General features: G+C 38.0%; 1 pseudogene; it reads left to right on the top strand.

The window, feature by feature from the left end:
- Nucleotides 1-21,440, top strand: part of LOC124241395 (protocadherin-8-like) — a 104,714-nt pseudogene that overhangs the window by 45,466 nt on the left and 37,808 nt on the right.

Below are 21,440 nucleotides of genomic sequence, written 5' to 3'. Positions count from 1 at the left end.
GAATTATTAATGATGCAATTTTGGGCACCTTCCCGTAGAGAGTCTGATTTTTCAGATTTAAGAAGAGATCTGGAAGTCTACATTTTAAATAAGCTTGTCAGATGACTTTGATGCAGGAGATTGTCAACTATAATTGCAATTGCTACTCTTGTCCATGGAGATAGATAGTGAAGTTCAGTGACATGCTGAAAGTTACTCTGCTTCACAAAAGCTGGTCCAGAAGCAGAACTCCAGTCTCCTGGACTCCCAGGAGAACCTGAGGAAGGAACTTCTTGGGTCTGAACTTATAGACTGAGTGGCATTCAACCACTTTTAAAACCTTTATTTTAAGTCCATGTTTTCTCATTTGTAAATGGGTGTAATACTATACCAAGCTCACAGTGTTGTGTCTATGCAGATTACTTACTGTAGTGCCTGGCAGATACTAATTGTTCAGTAAACATTAGCTACTCTATTTTTATCCAAAGATTTCCATTATGGCTGTTTGTAGTTGTTATCTTTTCTGTTCTTGTCCCTGTTTGTGCCACCCCACCCCCATCCATTTTTTTATAGGCATCTCCCCTTGGCATTCCTTCCCCATGACTTCAATCACACCTTGGTTCTTGGTACTCCCACCAGACTAGAGAGCTGTTGTTGAAAGGTAGCAATCAGTTATAACTACTCTCTAGAATCCTCCCTGAGAGGAACAGCTGGGTCTTTTCACATTTTGCCTTTATGCCCAATTAACCCCTAACTACAGCCCTACTGGCTTGTTATTGTTGCAAAAAAAAAACCCTCAACTGTGAAACCAAAGTGTGCAAAGATTGAAGGTATCATCACAGAAATTCCCTCTTCATGCCAGATGAGTCGAGGGCAAGAAGCAGGCTATGGGGAAGGGCAGCCAGAACAGCTGGTGGCATCTGCACTTGCCCATGGGCTCTTCAGACCTGGCTCAGAAGCCAGAGGCACTGATGATGGTGCCGGAGGGAGAAGGACAGCATGAGGCATCCATGCAAGGCGCCAATGAAGTACTTGTCTCTCTTCTGCATCTGTTCCTGTCACCCCTACACCCTCCCATTTGCTCACAAATAAACAGGCAATGGGCGACCAAATGCTGCCTGAGCTACCTGATGCTGCTAATTACTATGAGTGTTTAGAGCCAATTATCTCCACAAAAGCAAAACGTCTTCATGTAGCATTCCAAATGGATACCGTTTCATCTGGGGCAGAGACAAATTGAACACTGTGGCTTAGTTTAAGCTAAAAGGGCTCATCTTTGGCCCAGTTTTCAAAGACCCATTTGTTGTTGGGTTTTTTTCTTTTAATTTTTATTGTAGTTTTGCAGATGCTACAATTACTAAAAATGCAGGAAGCATGATTGGGTTGAGATAACTGTGTAGATAGATTTGTATATATCTTTCATCTGTGTAAAAGAAAATATATGAGTGTATATATACAAAATAGATGCAGAGTGTATGTAGCCAGTTTTACAAATCAATCTGAACTTATTCTTAATTTGAATCCCATCAAAGTTTCTCTACTCTCTCTCTCAGTCTCAATATGGTTAAAAGTATCATATAAATGTACAGTGTGGGACCTCCATGTAACACAATTGTGCAATACTTATTCAAACTTTTGTTGGGAATCTACCTTAAGACTTCATTTATTTAGTACAAATGCTTGAACAAAAACCTTTAAGTTAACTCTCTTATCTTTAGTATAAGTGAAATGATGCTTACATAAGACGAATGAGTTGTAAATCTGAATAATTATCTGATTTTCTGGTCAAAACACTTCAAATAAAGGAAAAGGAAGGCCATGAATAATACATATTTTCTGCTGCTCTGATTAGTGTCTTTGGACAATTGCTCAGGCTTTCCCCCTTTGTTCGTAGGTACAGACTGAGTCATTGCTCTCTAGTGTCACGATGGAAAGGAACAAAGATAATTTATGTGAAACATATGTGCAGGATTTCAGTCTCTTCTCTAAGTGAAGGAAGCTTCCACAATGAAGCCAAGCACCTGGAGAAAAAAAGATGCTGAGAAACTCGTATCTGAGCTCTGGAAACACCTGGGAGAGGCTGGATTTCCTTGGGCATGCTTCTAATTTCCGCTTTGTTTCTCTAGAGGAGAGGGCCGTAATATGTCATGGCAAACGTCCACGTATTAGCTGAAGTTAGTGTGAAGTAGCGAGTTTTGGCACACCCATGCGGTCGTTCATTCCTTCACCACGGTGCTAACTGTGGCTATTCAGTGGGAAGGAGGACACACAGCGCCTGTCCTTGTGGAGTTTTGAATCTAGCTAAGGTGAACCTTGTGGGAAAAACAGCCAGAGTTTACTCCTTAACTGGACCGAGAGAAGCAACACCAAGATACTTCAGGGCCTAAGAAATGTTGTTTTTAATAGTCTTAATTTTGTGATTCCAGTTTGCTTTTCTGAGATTTTAAAAATATCAAGGTTATTTCTCATAGTGTCAAGGCCTGCCAACTAGCCTTAACATTTATCAGAAATTTGGATGTGTGTGGTAGTATGTGCTAATACTAAACAAGACTTTAATTGATGGGACTGGGGTTGTTACCGATAGCTATTATAAAATCCAGCTGGGAACTGAGTTGAAACTTACTTTCACATGAGGAAAAGTACCCCCTTTTCATCATGTGAGTATCATGTAATAGCTGTTCTAGAAATAATCTATTCACTGAGCTACTACTCCTGGTTACTTGGGGGGGTGTGTGTGCGTGTGTTAGGGAGAGAGAGTGAGTATGAGCATGAATGTGTTTGCACACTTGAGTGTGAATGTGCATATGTGTGAGGATACGTGAAAGTGTGTGTCTGTGTGTATGAATGTATGTATTTATTATGTAGGCCTCTTCCTACGCTGCAGAGGACTGACAGACTCTTCTGGAGAAAGATATTCAAGTTATACAGCAGTAAGTAAATATACTTCTACTAAGTTGGCATATACCTAAATATACTTCTGAAAAGGGGCTTATTGAAAAGAAACAGGCCTTTCAATAAGCTTTAAGTTCCTCTCGTACTATGAGGCAACATTTGGACAGTGTCAACAGTAATCTGTGCAGTGGTTCACGCAGCATTGATTTTCAGTTGGTCCTTTTAAGTAAAGCATCAAGTGACTGCTCATAAACAGCACTGAGCAATTTCTGAGTGGGAGGAGATTCCTCAGTCCCTTACCCATGTGATCGGTAAAATTGATATGGGTATATAACATTTCTGCCCAGGATATAATTATACAGCACATGGGGACATTTCAGGGTAAATATTTTCTTTTTTTTTTCTGATGGAAAAAATGTGCCCATTGCTAAAATGCCTTTGGAAAATGAACCAAAAATGATGGATAATTATTTTTCCTTTCTTTTTCTTGTAAGAATTCTTCTCCACATTGTCTCTATTGTAAGTACTCTCAGAGGTTGTCACATCCAAACTTGAGTTCTAAGCGTTGTGTTCTGATGTGCTTTCCTGATCACACTGGGTCTTCATGACATATGGTGAGTGGAGCTCTGTTAGTTGACTGGCTAATGTAAGCATCTGGGGGATTGATTTCTTTTTTATGTTAGTCACTTAGATTTATTCAACATATATTTATTAAGCAAATTTTTGCATCACCTAAATGACAAGTCCTGGGAAGAAAATGATGCATAATCCAGGACCATCAAGGTGCTCTCAGAGGCAAGGGGAGACTTTCTCTAAAACAGGACTGATTAAGTGGGATGGGAGCACAAAGGAGGAGAAAGGAATTCTTTTCGTGGTGTTCAGGGAGCTTTACAGAAGAAAGGATGTATGAGTTGAGGCTTGAATAATAGGTCTGAATTTGTCATGTGGCAGAGGATAGTTGAGACTGGGAGAACATACCAGGAAAACGTCTGAATTTATAAAAATAAACCCAACTGTTGAATCTCCATCCTCAGAGTAAGTAGTCACAACTCAAGACCCATTTATCATTTTTCTCCTATCCTAGTCTTTCCATTTTTCTCCTGTACCTGATTTTTCTTCCAAAGTCTTCTGAATCAAGCACTTCACTCAGAATAAAAATACAAGACACTCAGCCTCACAAAGAGAAATTCTATTCTGTGCTGTGTTTACTACTCTGCCTTCCTTGTCTAGGACAAACTGATTTCTTGGTTTGGAATTTTCTCTTTTTGTTAGAGACCCAAACAATACTTTGTATTCTCCAGAGCTATGGAGAATACAAATATGTATGCAATAACCCCGGGAAAGGAGCAAACCTTACATTCCCATAGAAAAGACAAATAGTTTGGACAACCCATGGTTCCAGCCAGGGCTTATTTTAGGCTATGTATTATTTCAAGAGGCTCACGTGAAGTCAAGGCTAACTTGAAATGGGTCTCCATCTAATTTTTTTATTTTATTTTGTGTTTTTGAATTGTGAGGCATTGGGGCTCAAGTGCCCTTTAGAGAGTTGAAGATGGACAAACCGATAAAACCTAACAAAACCAAAAAAGCAGAAACAAATTAAAAAGCAAAAAAGCACCTTGTCTGATTTTGAAACAAACTTAGACCTTTTGTGTATAGGAATTGATGCCAAAAGTGCTCCGTTTGTAAATAGAAAGTGAAGATTTATTGGAGTAAGGTAATGAAGACATCAACCAGGGGCTAGAGCAAATATTCTTCTGGAAGCCTCAGTGACATTCTGCTCCATTTCATACTAGGTGAGACTGTAAATCTGCAAAGGTCAGAAAGTGGCTTCCCTTCAGGCTCCTACGAAATGTTTAAAGATGTCAGTTTCTGCCAATCTTAGTTACAATGTTGCACAGCAAACAGGGCTAAATTGTGATTTAATTCCTGCACCTGTATTCTTGATTTCTGTTGAGCAAAGGATTCAGTTCATGACCCCTGAGATTATCTATTCCCGTACTAACACCTGTTTTGTCCTTTGCTTGGCAAAATGGTAGTCTCCTTTTGTCTAGGAGATAATTTTTATATGTATGAGAAGACAATTCTCTCTATTCCTTTGCCTCTGGGAACTTACATCGTTTTTCCTCCATTTTCTCTAATTCCATGTCATGCAGTGTAATACAAGCATGACAAATGTGATGTGGAGGCGCTGGGCTGATTAATATTATTTACTGTGATGCTTCTTCTGGTCAATTGCTGCAGAAATGAGAGGCATCAGACCTTACTTGGAAAAAGGCAATTGGAGCCTCTGGTTTCCATTATGTTCCACATTTCTGATTTCTGCTTTGCTAGTGTAAGAAGATTCTGTGATTGGGTTGACAATTCTGGTTAGTTCCACAAATATTTATCAAATGCATGTGCAGAGTTTTGTATTAAGTGTGTGTGTGGCAGGGGCTAGAGGGAGGGAAGGAGGATCACATTGTGGGAAAATAAGAATTGGCCCTTTTCTATAAAGACTCTAAAATTTTGAAGGGGGAAGGTTGACATATGAACAAGAAGGAATGAAATGAGTTTTATAGTAGAAACATAAGCACAGTGCTCTGGCAACCAAGAGAAGGTGAAAGCTTTAGAAAAGCCAATTTCTCTTGAGCTGTTAAAACCCTTACAAACTGGAACTCATTACTTCTAGCTTGATATATTCTCTGGAGCTGTGATATGAATAGATCCAACTCCATTTCACATGTATATTTCAAAATGGCCTCTGGTTTTGGATTTTTGTCGCAATGTGTTTTATAGACTGTACTGGTACCAAAGGCAGGTAGTATATAGTTAAATAGTTATAAAAATCAAAGCATTTAGTTTCAGAAACCCAATTTTTTCAAGTATCCTTTGTCTGAATGGCTTTATCTTGCATGCTGTCTTGAACATCAATATTTTTGATTGTGGCTCAGGAAGTTTCGATCATCAATTCACTTCTCTTGTTGTTACACATTGTGTTTTTTTAATCATGGATGAGATTCAGGTAATATATGTACTCACTGTATGTGTATGCAAAACTTTCTCTGTGTACATTTTTCTCAGAAGAGAGTCCATTCTTTTCATCAGATTCTAAAAAAGATCTATGAACCAGACAATGTAAAACTACTATATATTCTCCTTTCGTGATTATATTCACTCTCAGTATTTCAATACCAACTAAATGCTGACAACTCTAAAACCAGTATTTCTAACCTAAATCTCCCCTGAGTTTTATTTTTATATTAAAAAAATGTTTCTTGCCTATCTTTGCTTCCTTGGGCCAATAACACAAGCCCACCAACAACAATATTAAATTCATGATCTTTCATGCTAAATCATGCTTGCACATTTTTCCATCTTCACTGATGTCACCAATATTCACTCAGTCACCCAGGATAGAAAACTGAGAATCATTTGGCTAATTTTTACTTGTCCTCTAAGACAACTCAAAGAGCGCTTGCTTCTAGAAGCCTCTCTTGACCACTCAAGACAGGCTGATTGCTCTTTTTGGGCCCCCACAGCATCCTGTACATATCTCCATCATTTTTCTGGTTCCCTCATTAGTCTGTAAGCTCCTTGAGGAAAGCGACCATTTCTTACCTGGTTTTGTAATTCAGCACCAAGCCCAGAGTCAAACACTCAGTAAATGCTTAGGAATCAATTAAGAGGAGAAATCAGGGATCTTCAAAGAATATACATACTTAGCTTCCCAAAATTCAGACATAGTGATTGTGGCTTGAAATATTCTGATTTCATGGTCCATGAAAGTGTAGGGGAAAGAAAGCTCTGTTCAATGTGATCTGCTAACATGAAATTATTTTTTAAAGTCAGACCTTAATGCTGATTCTATGTCACTCAGCAGGAAGGAGATGTTGTCTGTGTAGTAATGGCCTATATTCTATGCATTCTTTCTAAACTTGAAAGTCTTCCTACCAAGAGAAAAAAAAATTCTATTAACTTAAACATTTAGGTTTTAAAAATAATGTTTTAGAATCAAGTAATTAATAATTCATAGCATCCTGTGGCAAATTGTGTTAGCTACAAGTACAAAATTCCTGAGGCTTTATGAATTCTGGTGGAAGCATAAAGAACAAGTAGACCAATACTCTGCCCATTGTGTTTAAGCCAGAAACACTTTTAAAATAAGGACTAATTGAAAAAGAGTTAGACAGTGCCCCTTAGTCCTTCACCTACCAAATATCATTTTAGTTATTGTAGCTAGGTTTTCTGTACTTTTAAAATGAATCAGAATTTTGTTTTACTTCCCCTCCTCATGGGTTAAGGGTGACGATTGCCTCCTTCGACTCCATGCATGTAAGAGGGACTTAAGAGAAAGTGTGGTGTTTGCCAGAAGGAGACTCTGACTTCTCATCCTGGATGACTATTGGCTGAGCTGTAGAAACCCATCCATCCCTGTGTCACCATGAGAACAGAGCCGAGAGCAGAGAGAGGTCTAGGGAGAGGAAAGCCTGTGTCCTCTGGAGTCTGGAGCCACAGATTTGACCCTGACTCTACTTTGGAAAATCCTAAAGGTAAGAGGCTATGTGGAGATGCCTCTGAACACTAGATCAGTGGAAGAATGCTACAGGAGGAGTGTCGTATACATCTAGATTTTGGAAAAGACAGAGGTGCAAGCTTTCTCATGAGTTAATTGGACATTTGGTGAAGTAGCAAGTTCAGAGGAATCTTGAAAGGACTTTGCCTAAGAGGTCTGCTTGTTAGGGCAATGTGTCCTCAGTAAAGAGGCTGAGTGAGGTATGCCACTGGGGCGGCAGTGAGGTGAGTGGTCTAGGAATGGTGTTGGTACCGTGTGTGTGTGTGTGTGTGTGTGTGTGTGTGTGTGTATGTGTTTTGGGGTGGGTTCTTTTCCCATGATCCCATTCTCAGCCCCCCCCACCCTAATTTTTGGGGGCCAAAAAAAAATGTTAGCAATGGGGCAGGCAGGGGAATAAGGAAGACTTAGATAAGAACTGGAAAAGTAAAAAAATCTGCATTACTGAAATTATCGGGATATCTATTGCACTCAATGCTACTGATGCCCTCCTTGATCTCTTTTGTACCTAAGGTATCAATCTGCCAGGTGCTGTGAGTGATGGCTGCTAATAGCTTACAGCTGCTGTGTGCTGCTGAGACTTGCCTTTGGCCAAAAAGGAGCCACCTTGCCTGGAAGCTATGAATCTCCCCTTAGCTAAACCTAAGACACCTAGTATTTTATAGAAATGGTCAAATTTCTCCTGCCGCAGGGATTGGATGTTAAAAATGTTAGAAGTATTTTGAGGGGATATCTATTCCTTGTGTTAGTGGACTAAAAAAATCTAGACAAAATGTATTCTATAAAAAGTCTATTTGAAGCATTGGAGAGCTACTAAAGCAACTATAACTCGAGGGGCCAAGATCTTGGAGAGAAAAGTGCAGAGAGGTAAATTTGATTTTCAGAGCAGCTTTTCCCTTCAAAGCATTGCCAATTCCAAAGAAGCAGCAAAGAGGCCGAGAAATTGAGCAGAAATTGATGGCTGAAAGATCAAGAAGCCAAATTGAGCTTCTGATGGTCTCACAGGCTAGGGGACAAAAACTGGAATTCAGAACCAGCTCAAGGAGGGAGACCTTTGCAAACTCTTCAGAGGTTTAACTAGACTCCTAGATGGCCCATGCCCTAGGAGTCAGGATGGACCAGAAATAGACTAGCCCCACAAAGCAGAGCCTAGATTTAAATCAGCTTATTCTCTGATCATATTAAGACGCCTTTTCTCTATTCTGTCAGAAGCAAAAGTAAATGCTGTCTTGAAGAAGTTGGCATTATCCAGAGTCTCAAACTATTTCTTCAAATTTTCATATATGATATCTGGAATTCAATAAAAAATTACTAGGCAATGCCAGGAGATAAGCATATGCTTCTGAAAACCAGGATAAAAAGCACAATCAAAACGACTTGGAGGAGGTCCAGATATGGAAGTTAGCTGACATAAATTTAATAAACATGATGAAAATAAAAGATGATTTGGAGAATTTAAGCAGATAATAACTTTTAAAAATAAATGGAAAGTCTAGAAGTGAAAAATAACAACTGAAATTAATGATTCAATAGATATGTTTAATAGCAGATTTAAAAACTGCTTAAGAGAGAATTAATGAAGTGAAAGATAAGCCAGAAGAAAATTTCAACATAAGAGAAATATGGGACCTAGTAAATAGATCAAATATATTTTGAACATATTTTCCATTCAGGGGTACATTTAGAACCCTTCAATGAAAGCAGAGAGAGATTGGAACAGAAGCCACATTTGAAGGGATGATGGCCAAGAATTCTCCCAAAATAATGAAAGATACCAAGAGTCAGGGAGTACTACAAATCCCTGGTAGGATAAATATGAAAAATACCATACTTAGGCATGTCATAGTAAAACTGCTGCACATCAAAGAAAAAGAGAGAGTCTTAAAAGCAGACAGAAGCCAAAATAAAATTGTCATATAACTTTTCCAAAGAAACAATGGAAGCTATCAGACAATGAAATTATTTCTTCAAAGTTTTGAAAATTGCTTTCAATTACTTACTCAAAAGTTTGAAAAAATAAGTTATCCTAGAATTCTATCCCAGTAAAAATGTCTTTCAAAAAAATAAATCAAAATAAATAATTTTCAACAAAAAAACTGAGATGATTTTATCACTAGCTGACCTACATTATAGTAAATACTAGAGTGAGTTCTTCTGAAAGATGATTCCAGACAGAAGCAAAGAGATATAAGACAGAGTGAAAGCAATGTAAAGGGTAAAAAATGGGTAGCTCTAGATGAATAGTGAAAGTATAGAATAATAATAATAATATTGTTTTGTGAGGTTTAACTATCTATGGGATAGACATATGACGAATACAGAACAAAAGGTTGGAGAGAGAATAAATAAAGTTATATTGTTCTAAGATCCTTGCATTATGCTGTGGTAAAAGTCAAGCATGCATGCTTTATTCTAGGATAGCCCTTAAAAGGATAGTAAAAGTATAATAAACAAGATAATAAGAAGGAAAATGGAATAATAAAAATATTTAATTAAAACAAAATAAGGCAAGACATGAGAGCAAAAGGAACACGGAACATATGAGAAAAAGAAAAAATGTAAAGGCAGACGATAGATTTAAACCTTATATGTCTGTAAGTATGTTATATGAAAGACTAAATACTCCAGTTAAAAGACAAAAGTTGACAGTAAAAAATCACAAAGCTATTCCTCATTAACATTGAACAAAGAAAGCTGTTTTGCTAAACTAATAACAGGCCAAGTAGACAATAAGGCAAGAAGAATTACTGGAGGGATATTCCACGGTGATAGAATGGCTAATCTGCCAGAAGGTAACACTGACAAATTTCATGGGTATAACAACAAAGTTTCAACATTTCTAAAGTTAAAACTGATAGAAGCAAAACAAGAAAAAGGTAAATCCACAATAGTTTTAGGTAATTCTAATATACCTCTTTCAGTGACTCATAGAACAAGCGGAAGAAGATAATTAGTAGGATATAGAAGACTTGAACATGTTTAACACACTTGACTCAACAGACGTGCATAGAACACTGCATTGAACAACGGCAATACAACCTAAAATGTCTCAGCAAATTCCCAAATATTAAATTCACACAGAGTATGTTCTCTGACCACAACAGAATTAAGCTAAAAATCAACCATGAAAATATAAGTGGAAAATCCCCAAATATAAGGAAATTAAGCCGTATGCTTCTAAATAAACCATGGGTCAAGGAAAGAATCAAAATGGAAATTAGAAGTTATTTGGGCTTTAGAAGAAGAACTAATATCCTTGTACTAAAATTGTAATTGCAGCAGTCAAGGATCTAGCCCAAGGAAACTGAATAGATTCTTTGTTTTTCATTCTCCTTCTGTCAAAATTCCAAGGAATTTTGTATCTGTGACATGGAAATACCATAGTAAGTCTTTTTAAGTGTTAGTTTTGTAGTTTGGTGTATTAATCTTATAGGTCAAATGGTCAACTCAGCATGGCTTTCTGAAACAACAATGATAACAATATCAGAAACATTGACACTGTGCCCAGGTGTAAAAGTGATATTTTTATCATCCAAAAGATCTGTCGAATGGCCTGAGTCCTTTCCTTTTCTCATTTATGTAAAATGCTACTCTTCCCTGGAAAAAATCTGGCAGATGTTTAGGAGCACAGCAAAACACTTCACACCATTATTTAACCAAGCATACTGTGCGAAGTAATTAAGATTCCTGCTATCTGTTTGCTCTAATATGAAGGAAAGGGATATGTAAACAAAATGAGACAAATTAGATGTTTTTGTGTTCAGAATAAGGGCAAAGATGGTCTTTTAGTGAAAACATTTTTGATGTGCAAACTTTCAAAAGGTTGTTTCTTCTTAGGGAATGTTACATTATTAAATAATAATAATAATGTCCGTATATTATGAAATGGAAGACAATGCTCTAGGTTTCTCTTTCTATCCCTCTGATGAAGATCATAGGCTTCCAATGCCAAAAGCATTAAAGGATTGTCACATTAGAGATGTTTAGAAGCCCATGAGGCCAAAAGTTATGCTGGGGCATTAGGTTACTGTGCTTAGAGGCCTTAATCTTCCCTACCAGATTATCACAAATTAAGTGTCATAGATTAATCACCAGAGCTAAATTTAGGGAGTTAAGGAGCTTGTTGATTCCTCCCATCACCCTCCCATAGCTTTAACCTCGAAGGCAAACCACCAGCCCATCAGCTGCAAAACACTGCTGGTTTCTATTGGAAATGCAAAATTCTGCCTTGATGTCAGGATGAAGGGGCTGCATTTGTAATATTGTGCTCGTAAAACAAACTTCATTCTTTCCCAAGTAATTGGCTTCCTGCTGACAGGAACTCTAAAGAGACATCTGACAAGAGTTTGAATTGGTGTGTTAGTACCTTTCTTATGTATCTCTCTCCATGAGCTGTTTATATTTCCTCCTGTTAGCGCACCCTTCACTTGGGAAAGATGAATTTGGATTTTCAACGTCTCCGTGTACAGTCTTATTAGTGATTTGTAGTTGTGTCGAGTTCTCAAACTGTAAAATTTGTGGTTAGGTTAGACCACAGGAAATCATAAGGTTCTGGAAGTCTAGTAGCCCCAAATGGCCCCAGGTTTTTGACCTTTTTCTGTTCTGCGCTCCTTTGTTTGTTCTGAAAGACTCGCTTAGATTTTATAAGATGCAAAAGATAGTTCTATTTTCAGTGTCGTGCCCTTTAGCCTATAACGGAGCACAATTTGATTCTTCTTCCAGAGGACAGTTCACACCTGCTTTAGATGATTGCTTTTGGGAGAAAAACATCCCAGATCCTAAAGTGCTGAAAGAGAAGTGGTTCTGGGACATATATTAATAGGTAACTAAATCAGAAAGAACATTTCTGAGAATGGCTGCCTGTTAAAACAATAACGGAGGTGCAGAAATTCTTTGGTGTCGGGATTGACTGGTGGAATCAGGGCTTAGGGATGCTTTTGCTGAAATACTGGGTGAGTGAGAATTCAGAAACAGGTTTTTGCATCTATACTTCTAATAACAATCCTTTCTTATTCCCACCCGCTGCTAAACCATAAGATGGAATTGCAGTAATGAAATGTGTTCCTATTAAACTCTACAGAGAGTAAAAACCAGGAAATTCCAAATATCTCCTGTCTTCTCTTTACCATTTAGGAAAGTTTACATTTCAAATCTGTGACTGGACTACAGATCTTAAATATATAAACTAAGGCAACAGTTTAAGAGACTGAAGTCCATAAAGGCAGGACTAAATCACATGAAAATCAGTTGGGATACTGCTAATTAAAGAGCACAGTAGTATAACAATGAGAAGACCTGGATTCCAAGCTTAGTTCTCCTGTCCACATCCACTTGTGGTGTGACCTAATTCAAGCAAGTCACTTGATCTCGCTGGGCCTCAGTTTCTTCAAGTGTAACCTGAAGGGTTTGGACAAATGTTAAGGAGCCCATGAGTCCATGAATTATGCCTAGGGTACTTATCAGATTTGGATTAGTGTGTTGCAAGTAACTGACATATATGGGCAGGGTTGATATTCTAAATATTTACCAGCCCTTCAGCGTAAGTGCTCACTAACCAAAATGAAGGCTTGATGTAAACAACCAGTAGCACAGCACCTGTGCACGCTAGCTAAATGTCAACGACACTTACGCGAATGCAGCCCTGGCTATTTGTGTCAAATCACCAAAGCAGAAAAGACCTTAGGAATGACCCGTCCTTATTCTTGATTTTATAGGTTGTTGCATCCTCCGTTAGGAGCAGCTCATTGTGATATTGAAGAATTGCTGCAAGAAGATGACACAAACGCACAAGGGTTTAGGTACACAACTGGATAACTCAATAAATGTGGTTGAATGTTACAGTAATGGCGCTGCTGAATCATATTTCCCTCTATCTACACCCTCTATTATTTCTCTTCCACATTGACTCTGGCCTTGGCTGTGTGACTTGCTTTGGGAACAGGGCATTAACAAATGTGACCCAAGCAGAAGCATGACAAATACTTTCTCATCAGGGCCCCATCTCTTGCTGCTTTCGGAATACAGCCACTATGTGAAGAAGTCTCCTGACCTGCTGGCAACAGACGGCCCAGCTGACAGCCAGCAACATTCATCAGACGTGTGAATGATGCTTAGACTAACTAGCCCCATTGCAGCTGATGGATAACTATAGAAACATGAGTGACCCCAGGTCAGACTAGAAAAGGAACCTCCCAGCTGAGCTCAGCCCAAATTGCTGACCCACAGAATCAGAGCAAATAAAATGATAGATATTTAAGCCATTAAATATTGGATTGATATGTAGCAAAAGATACTTGATACAACAGGAAAAGGATCTTCAAGTTGGGGGAAGGGGAGGAAAGTTTCATGGGGTATTGGTAGGAGGGAAGAGAGTTGAGGTCTCTACCATTTTCTTCCTTGAAGCTGGGATCAAGGATTTGTGTCTAATCCCTATATACAGATCCTTGCTTCCTAGGTAGGACAAGAAGTTCCTTCTTACCTGTCTTTCTGATCAAGCACACTTGGTTTCAGGAAAAACAGCTGATTTTTCCTAATTCCTCTTACTGAAGCATATGGGTAGATTTTCCCTCTTGCGCTTCCCTTAGTCACAAATTTCCCTTTTGGAATGTAGCAAGGATCATTTGACCTGGCCTTTTTCTCATTGATTCAGTAGGTGGCTGCCAGCAAGAGGTTTTATACAATATTACGAGAATGAAAAAAGTTCTTGGTAAAGAGGTGAGAAGATAAAGTTTAAAAATGACTGAGAAGCAATGATAGCTTCCAAATGTTCATTTACAACCTGCAACCATCTTGCTTTCAGCACTACTTTGAGACAATAAAAAATCTACCTTTTTATTATCCTAAAGTTTCTGATATCCTCCCTCTGGCAGCCACAAGTCAAAGAGTTTATATAAAACAAAGCCCTTAGGACTTCTTCTTTTTGTCATAAATGACTCAAAAGCTGGAAAAACATTTGAGGCAACTATTTGCAGGTATTGAATGACAAATAGCACAATTCCCAAGAGAGGGGAACCTCTCTCCTCATGCTCATCCAAGTCTCTGTCCAAGGTTCCAACTGTGGCATGGGAAGCTGGAGTCCATGCAGAGCATGGTGGTCCAGTTGACTTGAAGAGGTAGAGATGAGAGTTTGGGCTACTCAAGTGGGTGGAAGCTGCATATCGGGGCACTGGGGAAGAGCGGGGCTGTGCTGGATGGAGAGACAGGGAGAGAGAAGTCTATCTAGGAGTTCCCATGAATCTGAGGACTGGGATGCATAGGGGCAGGGCCAAGGCTTACTATTTCAGGGCTGAGAGTAGAACAGAGATACCAGAGGTTGCACATTGCTGGAAGATGTTGGAGTTCTGACCCAGCCTGAGGAGAGCATTCTTGTTAACACCCCAGGCATTCATCTGAGACACCAGAAAGGTCATACTTTAGAAGAAAGGACCATGCCTTATAGTCAGGCCTACTCTAGACCCACTCTATTAGGGCTTACAAATCTAAGCTTTGGCAAGATCCACTGGGGAGACAAGTTTGGAAGTTGAGCCCACTAAATTAGGGGGAATGAGAAACAAGTGGGGCTTTCCACGGCCTAAAACCCAGGCTTACAAGTTCAAATTTACTAGTCAGTAATTAATTTGCCTGTTAAAGACATCACAAGAAGAGAAAATTATAAACTAATATCCCTCATTAACACAGATGCAAAAAAATTTAGCAAATCAAATCCAGCAATAGCTAGAAAAAGGTATTACATCATGACCATGTGGGGTTGATCCTAGGAATATAAGACTGGTTCAAGATTCGAAAACTAATATACGTAATTCACCACCCCAACAAAATAAAGGAGAAAAGGCATATGATAACATGAATAGATATAAAAAAAACATTTGACAAAATTCAATGCCCACATATGATAAAATCTCTCAGCAAATTAGGAAAGGAAGGGAAGTTTCCAAAATCGATAAACAGCATATTAAACATATTTATAACAAATATCATAGGTACCTGTGAAACACTAAATGCTGTTCTCTAAGACTGACAATATGGCAAGGATGTCTGCTCTCATCTCTTCTATTCAATATTGTATGGGAGGACCTAGCCAGTGAAATAAAGCAAGATAAAGGAATAAAAGGCATAAAGATTGAGAAGGAAGACGCAAGACTGTCTCTATTTACAAATTACATGATATAAAAACCTAAGGAGTCTATAAAAAACAAATAAACAAGAAACAACTAGAATTAATGAATGAATTTAGTAATGTTTCAGGATACATCCAAGTAAGAAAATCAACTGTATTTCTATATGTTAGCTACAAACAACTACAAGATAAATATTAAAAAATCATTTAGGAGGGGCCAGTCTGGTGGTGGAGTGGTTAAGTTTGCGTGCTGTGCTTTGGTAGCCCGGGGTCTTGGGGTTCGAATCCTGGGCACAGACTTACACATCACTCATCAAGCCATGCTGTGGCAGCATTCTATATGCAAAAAAATAGAGGAGGATTGGCACAGATGTTAGCTCAGGGCCAATCTTCCTCACACACACACACACAGAAATCATTTAGGACAGTATCAAAAAATATAAAATATTTTAAAATAAAAGTTTAAAGAGACATAACAGACTTATATAATGAAAACAATAAAGATTCCTGAGAGAAATTTTTAACATTCAAAATAAAGAGATATACCATATTTATGGATTGGCAGACTCAAAATTGCTAAGATGTTCATTTCCCCCAAATTGAAACATAGATACAATGCAATCCCAACCAAAATCACAGAAGTAATTTTTGTAGAAATTGAGAAGCTGATTCTAACATTTATACAGAAATGAAAAAGAACTAGAACAGCCAAAACAATTTTGAAAAAGAAAAACAAAGTTGGATGACTTATACTACCTTATTTCATGACCTTTTATAAATGCTACAGTAATCAAAGTAATATGGAATTGTCAGGAGGGTAGACATATAATCAATGGAACAAAATAGAGAATTCAGAAGATCCACATGTCTATGATCAATTCATCTTGACAAAAGCAACAAAATAATTCAATGGGGGAAAGGATAGTTTTTTCGACAAATGATACTGGACCAACTGGATACCATATGAGGAGAAGCAAACGTTGGCCTCCAGTCTATATCATAGAGAGAAATTAATTCAAAATAAATCACAGATCTAAATGTCAAAGCTAAAACTATAAAACTTCTAGAAGATAAGGTGGAAAAAAATCTGTGTAATCTTACAATAGGCAAAATTTTCCTAGATAGGGGACAAAAAGCACTAAGTGTCAAGTTTAAAGATGATAATTTGAATTTCATCAAAATAAAAAACTTCTTTAAATTATACCACTCAGAAAATGAAAAAGTAATCTATAGGCTGGGAAAAATAATCATGAAACGTATATCTGACAGAGAACTTGTAATCAGAATATACGAAATAACTCTTACAACTCAACAATAAGAATGCAAACAACCCATTAAAAATGGGAAAAAGACTTAACACTCCACAAAATAAAATATACAAAGAACATATAAACTTTAATAATAAGGAAGGCAATCCCTTAAAACAGGAGAACGACTTGAACAAACACTGCACCAAAAAATATAGAAACGACCATAAGGATATGAAAAGATGCTCAATATCATTATTCATCAGGGAAATGCAAATTAAAACCACAGTGAGATCCTACTTCACATATACCTGAAAGTAAATATTTAAAAAGACTATGAGTGTGAAATGCAGGTGAGGATGTGGAGCAACTGGAAGTCTCATACACTGCTGGTGGAATGCCAAATGACACAACCATTATGGAAAATGGTTTGTCAGTTTCTTATAAAATTAAACATTCACTTGCTATACGCTTTAGCGATTGCATATGTAGGTACTTATCCCTCATTCCTTCAAAACAAAAAAACATGTCCACTAAAGGACTTGCGTATTAATGTTCAAAGTGGCTTTACTCGTAAGAGCAAGAAATTGAATGTTCAATTTTTGAATGTTCACCCAGGTGAATGATAAACAAGGGTAGTACATTCATACAATAGAATAATACTCAGCAATAAAACAAACAAAAGAGAAATACGTGGAACAACACGGATGTATCTCAAAAATATTACGCTAAGTGAAAGAAGACAGACGCAAAAGACTATGTATTGTAAGATTCTATTTACGTTAAATTTGAAAACAGGTAAAACTAATATATAGAGATACAATTCAGATGAGATGTTGCCTGAAGTGGAACTGACTGCAAAGTGGCACTGAGGGAACTTTCTAGGGCTGATGGAAATATTCTACAACTTCATTGAGGTGGTGATTTCATGGTGTATACACCTGTGAAAACTCATTGAGCGGTACACTTAAAATGAATGCATTTTATTGTATGTAAATAATGCTTTAACAGAAATTTTAAAAAACTAAAATCCTTTAATGATAAAAATAACACCACAACAACAATAGCAACAACAGCAAAAAGGCTTGAGGACTGTCTTGTTGAATGGTCCTTTTTATTGAAGACAAATAATTTATTACTCACCTCCATCCAGTTATGGAGGATATAAAATAGTTAATTGCAACATCATAAAATTTAAGGAGAGTGCAAGTTTCAATTCAAAGACAACTATAATTAAACCTTTTCGCATTAACAAACTCAAACTTTACAAAAGCAAGAGAGAAAGACATTAATTGTCTCATTTTTATATTAGAGAAAATGAGTCTCAGAGAGGTTAAATAGCTTGCCTAGAATCATAGTAATGTGGAAGCTGGGATTCAGATTCACATATTTTGGCACTAAATCCAATGCTTCTTCCACTCTACTATGCTGTTTGTCTTCTCATGCATCCCTTTAAAATATTTTCAATAACCAAAGCTAACAATGTCCTTCCCATCACTAGGCCTTAAATTGCATTTCCTTTGATGTTATTAGGTAGAAAAAGGCATTTTCAGTTGGCACTGAGTTTTTCCTGAAATCTTCTCAATCGCCAGCTTTCCAGAGATGTGGGGATCTTTATCTTCCCTACAGGAGGGATGGAATCTTTGAACAGTCAAATTATATTGAATTTTATAATAGCATTTTCTCTCCCCAACCTGCATTGCTGATGAGAGTAGAAATTGGTACTATATTTCTAGAGAGCAATTTGGCAATAGGTATCAAAACTCTTAAAATCTGCCATATCCTTGGACTGAGCAATTACTCTTCTGGGAATTTATCCCAAGGAAATTATCAGAGATGTGTGTGGATATATGTGCAAGGTTGTTCATCACAGCAGTATTAACAATAGCAGAATATTGCAAACAAGCCAAATGTCTGTGTCAGAGACTACTGTTTTTCTCCCATTGTCACGTCTCTTCTTCCTTAGCAATAAGAGCCTTGGTTTGTAGACGGGCACATAGCCACCCAGTAAAGCGTTACATACTTCTGCTCTCCCGTACAGCTACTTTGTGGCCATTGGAAGTGTATACGATTTCTAAGAAGTCTCCTTAAACGAGTACACTTTTCTTTGACCTTTTACCTTCTGGCTTACTGGACTGTGGCTGTAACAGTTGGATTTGAAGCACACAGTTTGGAATATGGGGCAACACTCCAAGGATGAAGGAATAGCAAGACAGGAGTCTGGTCCTGGCACTGTGGGAATCACCATGTGAGCCATGAGACTTATTTGGCATGAAAGAAAATAAATTCCAATCTGGTTTAAAGCGTGGATTTCAATTTTCCTATCGCAAATAGCCAAACGTAATCTTAACAAACACAATGTTTAAGAGCAAAGGGATGGTTAAATTATGGTATATGCATAGGGTATAACATCAAGCAACTGTTAAAATGACATCATACAAGACTCTTTATTAGCATGAAAAAGTTTTCTTAATAAAGGGAGAAGAGGAAAAGAACAGGCCACATTCAAAAGCAGGATATAGATAATATTTGCAAATACAATTTTTGTTATATATATACATATATATGTGTGCATATATATAGAGAGAATATAATATACATTATATATTATATATATAAATGTTGACGGCTATTATGTTTGAATAGTAGAATTGCAGATTTTTTTTTTAAGGATTTTATTTTTTTCCTTTTTCTCCCCAAAGCCCCCAGGTACATAGTTGTATATTCTTTGTTGTAGGTCCTTCTAGTTGTGGCATGTGGGACGCTGCCTCAGCGTGGTTTGATGAGCAGTGCCATGTCCCCGCCCAGGATTCAAACCAATGAAACACTGGGCCGCCTGCAGTGGAGCGCGCGAACTTAACCACTTGGCCACTGGGCCAGACGCTGCAGATTTTTTTTTTAATGTGACGTTTTCTGTGTTTTCACACTAGGCATGAACTATATGGTTATAAGAGAGGAATACCTGTCAAAATAAAATAATCTTTTCCCCAAATAAAGCAAACTTAACTGTGATTCACTAATTTTTAAGAAAGAGTCTATAGCAACAGATAAATAAAAGAAAGAAGAAATTAAATATTCAGGAAGTCTTGTCCCTTTACAGTGTGCAGTTTAAAATATGTGCTGCTGTTGCATATCTTGTTATGTTGATCTATGAATGGTTATGATGACTCTTTAAAACTGTATGTGAGCCAATTATTTAGTAGATGGGTGAATGTATATACTTTATGGCTCCTAAGCAAATAGGATGTGAAGCAGAGGAACATTCTAGAGATGACATCTAGCGGTTGCTGTGGTAACCTTATGGGCTACGTTTTAGTAATCTTTTATTTCAATTTCTAGAGTTGGAATTGGCATACTCTTAGCTTTGACATGCTAGAAGGAGGCAGCAATTCATGGTTATTAACCCTTACAGGCTGCATTTGCTATTGCCATTCAGCTTTAAAGAGAGTAGTGGAGTTACAGTGGAGGTGTTGAAGAACGGCTCTAAAATTATGATTAAAGGAATCTAAAACCTGTTAGAATTTTCATGGCAACCTTACAGAGCTGTCACTCCAGCTAATAATAAAAGTTCACGTTTATTACCGAGCACTTACAATGCAACAAGCACACTGCTTAATGCTTTATAAACCCTATCTCGTTTACATCTGTGCTCTGACTTAAACCTTAAAATAGCCCCGCAAAGTAGTATTATCATTGCTATTTTATAAAAGAGGACAAATCTGAGACTTAGGGAGTTAAGGTGAGTTGTCCAAAGGCATGTTGTTAGCACATGGTGGTGCCAGGATTCAAACCGAAGTCAGCTGCTCACTCTTGCCCACTGCCCTCTGCTGTGTCCAGGGGGTTGCCCATGATACCTGGCTGGGTCTATCATAAACGCCCCCTTTAAGAGAGACACCTGCAGCAACGCTAGCTTATCCAGTCTAGTCTCAATCAGCCATGCTTATTAAACAACAACCACTTTGAGCATAATCCTATTGCGATTTATAAAATAGGAAGGGCCCTTTTTATGACATAAAAGTATACAACTAAGCTTACCAAAAAACTCTGCCAGATCATAAGCTTTTTTGAGAGTCTAGCTCCAACGGAAGGCAGAATGGCGACAGTGGGGTAAGTCTACTGAGTGCTGGGAAGTGTGCCATGGGAGAGATGCATCACAGTTGAGGCAGTCAGAAGATGCTTCCCCAAAGAGCGCACCTTTGAACAAGCTCTCAAGCCTTGCTTCTCAAAGACCAGCCATGGGGGTGCAGCAAAGGCATCCCCTGGGAGCTTGTTAGAAATGCAGAATCTCAGGCCCTCCCCTAGACTTACTACAGAGAACCTGCCTCTTAACAAGATCCTCAGGTGATGTGCAGGCACACTAACGTCTGAAAAGCACTGCTTGAAAGAAGGCATAGCATTTCAACAGCACATACAGAGGGAACAGCACTGTAGGCACAGGGAATAGCATGAGCAAAGGCACAGCAGTGGGGATGAATAAAGCAGTTCCAGGGAAATCTCATATCTGGTTGGGCCATAGCAAAAGCTGTGGAGTGGAAGACGGTGAGTAGTGGGGAGATAGATAGGGCTGAATTCATGGAGGGTCTAGGAGCTGTATCTTGTTCCTGAGGCAGCGGGAATAAAGTTTTTGATCAGGAAATGATGCAATGGTCATTTT

The sequence above is a fragment of the Equus quagga genome, chromosome 6, assembly GCF_021613505.1.
Source record: "Equus quagga isolate Etosha38 chromosome 6, UCLA_HA_Equagga_1.0, whole genome shotgun sequence".
NCBI lineage: Eukaryota > Metazoa > Chordata > Mammalia > Perissodactyla > Equidae > Equus > Equus quagga.
This window is presented reverse-complemented; position numbering and strand designations above follow the sequence as displayed.